The sequence below is a fragment of the Aythya ferina genome (assembly GCF_964211825.1).
Source record: "Aythya ferina genome assembly, chromosome: 14".
NCBI classification, from domain to species: domain Eukaryota; kingdom Metazoa; phylum Chordata; class Aves; order Anseriformes; family Anatidae; genus Aythya; species Aythya ferina.
The window spans coordinates 19,990,282-19,999,733 of NC_140312.1; positions in this window are offsets into that span (position 1 = coordinate 19,990,282).

Below are 9,452 nucleotides of genomic sequence, written 5' to 3' on the forward strand. Positions count from 1 at the left end.
TATTTGTGTGTTTCCTGTTCTAAAGTCAGATTAGACAGCAGTAACATCAAGTCCTCCCCACTGTATTAAAGGGTGGGAACTGGTGGGTGCTTGTGGAAATCCATCAGTCTTCACACAAAATCCATACATTTATCCTTTCACCCCCCCAAAAAAAAAACAAAAAACAAAAAACAAAACACAACAACAACCACAACCAAAACAGATGTTGAAAAAGAGACAAAGAAAACAGAAACAAGCAAGGACTTGCTCCTGACTAGCTATCTGGCCAGCTTCTCTTAATATGACTTCTTTAACATTATCAAAACATGACCTATTTTACCATGTTTTCCTGCATGAATCACTGCTTGTATACACTATTTGCCAAAGGCAAATGCTATGTGAAAAATCCATGTTTAAGTGCAATTTAAAGTACTTCACAAATATTTCCTTCCTGATGCATCTCTACTACAAAATATTACGCATGTCAAAGCAATTACGTAGGATATCGGCCTTTCACTGTTCCTGTGGAAGAGTGGGAGCGGAAAATAATGGGCGGGAAAATGGGTGGGAATAAACACAAGTGAGGCAAAATGTTTAAAATATGTGGATGAAGCAGATTAGAGAAGGAGAAACATAAAATGGGAAATGACTGAGGTAAGAAGCTAAGTTAATAGATTTAATAAGAATAGTATTTGTGTCTGGGATGTTGCCAGCCATTAAGTCAGAATTAAGAATAGTAGAGAAAGGGTTGTGGAAATGCTCTTCCAACTCAGAGAATGATTTTTTGCTATGTAAAAGGAAGTAGTTGTATCCCAGCAATGGCACGCAGCCACCCCGAAGAAGCTGCTTTCAGATCATTTATATGGAAAAGCTTGGGGTTGCATGGAGAAGCCAAGAAAGCTCTCCAAAAGTTCATTTAGGTGTACAAAGAGACACATGGGTAACATAAGTGTTATGTTACCATAAAACTACATAGGGTTATGCCAGCAAGACCAAAGGCTCCTAAAATGAAAAGTAAATAAAACAAAACAAAAGCCAACACAAGTATACATGACTAACCTGTTCTACTCTCAACATGTCTATGATCTGATCAAACAATGGGGTTCTCAGCAAGTCTCAGTGAATTAGGAGTGTTTCCCAAGCATTACAGGCAGCAGGATATTCACCCTTTGAGTCTCTGACTGAGGTTTAAGACTAAATAATTGGTTACATAACATTTATGACAAAGAACTTGAAGAGTGTGTGAATTATTATTATGTATGGTTATTATTACAACCATACCACATATTCCAAATATGAAGTTCAGTTACACTCATGATATCCAACTCACCCTCTCACAGCTTACTTATTCACGTGGCCTTCTCAACGTAGGCATCTGTGTCCACATACACATCACAGATCCCTTCACTGTGTCCCATCACTGGAATTCCCTTAGCAGCTTTCTGGATATTCCTGACTAGCTGTGACGAACCATGTGGAATGATTAGATCTATCAGCTTCTCCAAATGGCAGAGACCTTCCACTTCCTTGCTTGTATTCACCTGTGAAAGTTGTGACACAAACAGTCAATGGCCTGAATTCTCAGGCTCTGCCTGTGTTTTTTATACATGCCACAGCGAAAAAGTTGTTGATTTAATTCTAGACACTTACCAGTTGCACTGCATCTTTGACTCCACAAATGGAGAGTGCTTCTTGAGTCAGATGATGAAGGATTTGATTGCTATAAGCTGCCTCTTTCCCTCCTTTTAGTAGCAAGCCATTTCCACTAGCTATGGCCAAAGAAGACACCCGTCAGATGGGATTTAAAAAAAAAAAAAAAAAAAAAAAAAAAAGAAAAAGTGATCTGACTCCTCTGTGAGATTAACATCTGCAAAATAGAGTAAGAACAGGATTTTGAATTCTGCTGACTTACTCAATGTTAATATACGGCACCAAGAAATTTTTCCGAGTCAGAACATATAACTCCAGAAATGAAGTAATCTTAACGTTTCAGGAACAAACTTGAGCTTCAGGGTACTACTGGCAAAGGGAGACTGCAGTAAGTCAAAGGAAACCCTGAACATAGGCTCTGGCACAAATTCGGTAGCTGTGTAAAACTATTTCAGATGCAGGAACTCTTATCCCTAATCATTCTGGCTGGAAGTAGCTAATAAGATCTTCCTATGAAGAACATTTTTGTTGCGCTCTCTTATACAGAAGCCTTTTATTTTATTGCACCGATTTCATGTTTATAACTAGAAGCTGTCCTTGCCCATGGCCAGGGGGGGAGTAGATGACCTTTAAGTTCCCTTCCAGCACAAACCATTCTATGATTCTATGACTCCTCCCACTAGACCAGATTGCTCAAAGCCCCATCCAACCTGGCCTTAAACACTTCCAAGGGATGGTGCATCCACAACTTCCCCAAGCAGCCTGTTCCAGTGCCTCACCACCCTCATAGTAAAGATTTTTTTCCTTTTATCTGATCTAAATCTACCCTTTTAGTATAAAGCCATTACTCCTTGTCCTGTCATTACACTCCCTGACAAAAAGTCCCTCCCCAGCTTCCCTAAAGCTTGCTTTAGGTACTAGAGGGCCACTATAAGGTCTCCCCAGAGTCCTCTCTTCTCTAGGCTGAGCAACCCCAGTTCTCTCAGCCTGTCTTCATAGAAGAGGTCCTCCAGCCCTCATCAGCTTTGTGACCCTGCTCTGGACCTGCTCTAACAGATTTATTTCTTATGTCAGAGTCCCCAGAGCTGAATGCAGCACTCCAGGTGGGGCCTCACAGGAGTGGAGTAGAGAGCAAGAATCACTTCCCTGGACCTTCTGGTCATACTTTTGATGTGGCTCAGGATACAGCTGGCTTTCTGGTCTGCAACTACACATCGCTGGCTCATGTAGAGCTTTTCATCCATCAACGCTCCCAAGTCCTTCTCTGCAGGGCTGCTCTCAATCCACTCATCAGCCAGCCTGCATTCATTCTTGGGAGTGCCTTGATGACGGTGCTGAACCTTGCACTTAGCCTTCTTGAACTTCATGACGTTCTCACGGGCCAACCTCTTAAGCATGTCAAGGTCAACTTAGACCAACTGCTTTTCCCTACTAGTGTCCTCTGGGTAAAAAGTCACCATGTTTGATACTCTACCTCATCCTGCAGTCCACAATTTGAAAGGAATATTGAAAAAATGAGGAATACTTCAGAAAGATACACTAAATGACAATGATCTAGGAACCTTGCCATACCCAGATACTGTGTGTCTTTAACATATAAAAATAACATTAAAATGCAATTTGATTGTATCTTGTTAAGAATCTGCCTCTCTAAAGATCAGCATCACAAAAGAAAACTGCAAAGACAAGCTTATTTAAATTAAAAAAATCCAATCCATAATGGGCTTCAAAACAGTTTGTTCCCTTTAAATAATAATAGAGCATGGCTATACTTCAGAACAGTTGGATTTCTTGAAATCTATAGGAAGCAGTCTGTGAAATATGATCTCAGAACTTTGCCTTGTAATTATTCGAGACAAACATGTTATTTGTATATGCTTATTAGAAGCTAAACTGTTAGTCTGCAATTGTTTCACCATTACTGCAACTCAAGACTGAACTCTGAGCACTGACTCAATTCCATGTATGGTATCTCCAGCTAGCTATCAGGCACACACTACTCCATGGAGAAGTCAAATTTCCTCTGTAATTGCTTACCCAAACCAGTGTGAGATGCAATAGTAAACTATGGAGGAAGCAACCTCTCCTCTGCACTGAGTCCATCCTACTATCAGCTACAGCATGTGAGAGAAACCATATTATTCAGATGCAGAGGTATCAAAGATGGTCCTCTGAAGTTACATCGGAGAACTTGAGGATGGGGGCTGGCAGGAAGAAAAGTAACTAACAAGACAAGCCATCCTAAACCTGTAAAAAAAAAAAAAAAAGTCAGGGTGTAGGGGTGGGAAGCCAGTAAGAATCAGCCTGATAAAATGTTTACAAATGAGATAAAGAAGAGGAGAAGGGGAGAGATTGGCTATGCAAGGCAAGAGACCCAGGAGGCAAAGGCTGGAGTCTAGGGAGGCAGACTAGAATTTGACAAGGAAACATACTGGTTTTCTATGAAGAACAGAGCTAGCAGCAATGAAGTAATAACGGCAGACAAGGGACACTAGTGCCTTTTCCTTTCACATGAGCTTTGCCTAGCGCATACTCCCCTTCAGTATGAAACGAGGACAAACACTCACAAAATTCAGTTATGAAATATGAAGCTGCCCTTTGGCAGTCTCTTTTTAAGTGCCCATACCCATCCCTTGCTCCTCGAATACTTGCTCATATGTTAGAGGAACGCTCAGTCTTGCTAAAAATACCAGCAGTAAGAGCCTAAACTTATCTTTCCACAAGTGAGTGAAAGCTATCATTCTGCCTCGGTGCAAACATGCAGTATCAGTATGGGACAGACCACTCAAAGCCTAGAACTTCTACTTTGTGCTATTTTTATTTTAGCATGTATTCTTAACAGTTGCAGTTTGTTATTAACAATCTATATTAAACATTTGATGTTTAATCGTAGCCTGCAATTCAGCTGTATTCGGCATGGACAGGAAAGTGCTCATTGGTAGGAACCTCGTAAGTTGCAAGTTAAGCAGGGAACCTACGTTATAAGACACGCAGAAACTGCACCACCTGAATGTAAGCTAACTCCTTCTCTATGTTGGGTATCAAAAAACAATGCTGAATATCTCTCAACATTGCAGAAGCAAGGCCCAAGAATGTGTCTGTAGAAAAAAAAATGGGATGACAACAAAATTCATTTCAGAAGAATACAAGCAAAAGTCTTTTGAGGCAAGACTTCTTGCAGCCTGTTGAGGGATTTTTTTGAAACAGCAAAGATCCCATGGCTTGCTGCAGCTGAGCAAACCAAGCTACCCAGGCAACTATGAGAAGTTCCCATGACAGTGTTCCCACATCGCCCAATTGAGCAATTTAGAAAAATATTGTTACCAGCAGCTGGCTTCAAGGACAAGGTCTACGTGACTGCTAATCACAAGGGGGTTGTTTTCTGCAGGTGGGGTTGTTTTCTTGTAGTTGTTTGTCTGAGTGCTTTTGACCAATAATGTTGTGTGAGACACGATCTGCCCCTGTTAAGTTCACTATAAAAGTTAGGCTATTCAGGCAATAAAATGGAGCATGATCTGACCATACTGGTGTCTGTCATGCTTTCGGCTGTGCTTCCTGCAACAGCAGCCTTCCAATGACTCACCAATAGAAATATATGTCATCACAGCATCATTACGGTGTCATCACAGAATCATCGCAGCATAATCACAGTGTCATCACAGCATCATAACAGAGTCATTACAGCATCAACACAGAGTCATCGCAGCACAATCGCTGCATCATCGCAGCATCATTGCAGCATAATCACAGCGTCATCACAGCAGCATCACAGAGTCATTACAGCATCATTACAGCATCATCACAGTATCATCACAGCGTCATCACAGCATCATCACAGCATAATCGCTGCATCATCACAGCATCATCACAGTGTCATCGCAGCATCATCACAGCATCATTACAGAGTCATCACAGCATCATCGCAGCATAATCACTGCATCATCACAGCGTAATCACAGAATCATGACAGAGTCATCACAGCATTATCACAGCATCATCTCTGCATCATCACAAAATCATGACAGCATCATCAAAGTGTCATTACAGCTTCATCACAGCATCATCACAACATCATCAAAGCATAATCAAAGCATCATCACAGCATCATCACAGCATCATTGCTGCATCAACGCAGCATAATTGCAGCATCATCACAGCATCATCGCAGCATCATCAGAGCATCATCACAGAGTCATCACAACATCATCACGGCATCATCACAGCATCATCAGGGCAGCGTCGCTGCATCATCACAGCGTCATCACAGCATCATCGCAGTATCATCACAGCATCATCGCAGCATCATCGCTGCATCATCGCAGCATCAACAAAGTGTCATTACAGCATCATTGCTTCATCATCGCTGCATCATTGCAGCATCATCGCAGCATCATCACAGAGTCATCACAGCATCATCGCAGCATAATCACAGCATCATCACAGCATCATCTCAGCATCTTCACAACCTCATCACGGAATCATCACAGCATCATCACAACATCATCACAGAGTCATCGCAGCAACATCCCATCGTCATCACAGCATCATTACAGAGTCATCACACCATCTTTACAGCGTCATCACAGAATCATCGCAGCATAATCACAGCGTCTTCACAGCAGCATCACAGCGTCTTCACAGCATCATCACAGCGTCATCACAGCATCATCACAGCATAATAGCTGAATCATCACAGCATCATCACAGCGTAATCACAGAATCATGACAGTCATCACAGCATTATCACAGCATCATCTCTGCATCATCGCAAAATCATGACAGAATCATCAAAGTGTCATTACAGCTTCATCACAGCATCTTCACAGAATAATCACAGCATCATCACAGCATCATCGCAGCATAATCACAGCGTCATCACAGCATAATCAGGGCAGCATTGCTGCATCATCGCAGTGTCATCACAGCATAATCACAGAGTCATAACAGCATCATCACAGCGTCATCACAGTGTCATCACAGCATCAACACAGAGTCATCGCAGCATCATCGCTGCATCATCGCAGCATCATCACAGCTTCATAGCAGCATAATCACAGAGCCATCACAGCATCATCACAGAGTCATCACAGCAGCATCGCAGCAGCATTGCAGCATCATTGCATGAGGGGCTGCGTAAAGGCTCCCCTGGGGAGTTCAGTTGTACCCAAAGTCTTCCTTTGGGGGAACTTTTGATGGGCGAAATTGGCTTTGCATGCGTTTTCTGGAGTCCTATTTTAAATTCCTCTCAGAGTTCTGGGTAGGGCTATATTTAGGGTTGTTCAGAAAGAGTGAACACAGAGAGTCCAGTTGCATGTGGGGCTGCGTGAAGGCTCCCCTGGGGAGTTCAGTTGTACCCAAAGTCTTCCTTTGGGGGAAATTTTGATGGGCGAAAGGGGATTTGTACCTGATTTCTGGGGTCCAATTCTAAATTCCTCTCCAATACTGGGTAGGACTATATTTAGCGTTCTTCAGAAAGAGCGAATACAGAGAAACCAGTTCCATGTGAAGCTGTGTAAAGGCTCCCCTGGGGAGTTCAGTTGTACCCAAAGTCTTCCTTTGGGGGCAATTTTTCAAGGGCGAAAGGGGCTTTGTACACATTTTCTCAGGTCTTATTTTAAATTCCTCTCTGATTCTGGGTAGGGATATATTAGGGCTGTTCAGAAAGAGCGAACACAGAGCGAACAGTTGCATGTGGGGCTACGTAAAGGCTCCTCTGGGGAGTTCAGTTGTATCCGAAGTCTTCCTTTGCAGGCAATTTTTCATGGGCAAATGGGGCTTTGTACGCTTTTATTGGGGTTGAATTTTAAATGCCACTCAGATTCTGGGTAGGGCTATATTTAGGGTTGTTCAGAAAGAGTGAACACAGAGAGTCCAGTTGTATGTGGGGCTGCGAGAAGGCTCCTCTGTGGAGTTCAGTTGTATCCAAAGTCTTCCTTTGGGGGAAATTTTTGATGGGCGAAAGGGGCTTTGTACGTGTTGTCTTGGGTTCTATTTTGAATTCCTCTCCAATTCCGGGTAGGGCTATATTTAGGGTTGTTCAGAAAGAGTTAACACAGAGAGTCCAGTTGCATGTGGGGCTGTGTAAAGGCTCCCCTGGGGAGTTCAGTTGTACCCAAAGGCTTCCTTTGGGGGCAATTTGTGATGGGAGAAATGGGCTTTGTATGGGTTTTCTGGGGTCCTATTTTAAATTCCTGTCAGATTCCAGGTAGGATATGATCTGCATCTGGATGGGGTTACATCTGTAGGGCTCTGCATCTGGAGGTGGTTGTGAGGTTCTTGTCCACCTTTGGGTTCTGCAGCTGGAGCAGGTGAGTTGTGCTTGTACACTGTAGGGGATTGCGTTGTTGGTGATTGGCATCTGTTTGAATAGTGTGGGGGCCTGCCTTTGAGGTAGAGCTGTTATCTTCTTGTACTCTTTTGGAGCCTATGTCTTGGTTGTGTTGGGGCCTACATCTGCGGGGGGGGAGGGAATCTGCTTGTACACTCTAGGGATCTTTGTCTGGGGGGAGTGTGGGGACTGTGTCTGGGGGTTGTTGGGACTGGGTTGTACGTGGTGCTTATATGTGGTAGGGTCCTGCCTTGCAGGGGTTGGGATCTGTTTGTACACCTTTGGGGCTTGCCTGTAGGGGGGGTTTGGTGCCTGTGTCTGTGGGTGGGTTTTGGGAGCTGCTTGTACATTTTAGGGGCCTGTGTCTGAGGGGGAGGTTGTGGAGCTGGTTGTACACTGTGGGGGCCTCCCTTTGGGGGGTCTTGGGATCATCTTGTACACTGTAGGTGTCTGCATTGGAGCTGGTTGAATGCTGTAGGGGCCTGCTTCTGGGGGGGGAGTTGGGACCTGCATTTGGGGAAGGAGTGGGAGCTTTTTGTGTTCCTTTGGAGCCTGTGTTGGGGTGGGGGGGAGGGTTGGGAGATGCTTATACAATGTAGGGAGCTGTGTCTGCAGGGGTTGTGAGCTGCTTGTATGCTGTAGGGTCCTGCCTTGGGGGGATTTGTAGGTGGTCATACACCTTTGGGGTCTGCAAGTGGGGGGGGTGAGAGGTGCTTGTCCACTGTAGGTGTGCACGTTGAGGGAGTTGGGAGATGCCTATACACTATAGGAGCCTAGGTTGGGGGGAGGTTTGGAGCTGTTTTTACACCTTTGGGGCCTGTGTCTGTGGGGGGTTGGGAGCTACTTGTACAATTTGGGGCCTGCATCTGGGGGTGTAGGAGCTGGTAATAAACATTTGGGGCCTGCCTTGGGGGGGTTGGGAGCAGCTTGTACACTGTAGGTGCCTCCTTCTGGGGGAGGGGTGGGAGCTCTTTGTGTACCTTTGGAGCTTGTGCACGGGGTGGGGGGGGGATGGGGATGAAATGTGACCTTCTGTCTTACATACCCTTGTATAACCACGAGTCTAAGAAAACCAGAGTGGTTAATATGTATAGTTCTTGTATCTTGCAAAGGAATGATCCAGCAATTCGGGTCAATAGGGGATAAGAGAACAAAGGTGTTTCAGAATAACTGCTAACTATTACGACTGTTGCATGGGACACTATGCAAATCTCTGACATCCAGCCAAAATGGACAAAGGAGAAGGACAAGGAAAAAGCCTGGGAGGAAGACTACGAGCTTTCAGCATGAAAGACCCCCAGAGGGACCACCGGAGACTGAGAATGCATGCACCAGTGGGAGGGTTCGGATTCCGGGAACTAATTATAATAACCCTTCCTTTTCTAGAAGTCATAATGAATATGTATTAGCCTAGGAGCATAAAAACCAGCTGCCTGATGTAACTTGTGTGTGTCTTGGTAGAGCAGAGACTCCCAGCGCACCCAGCGCTGCTTGC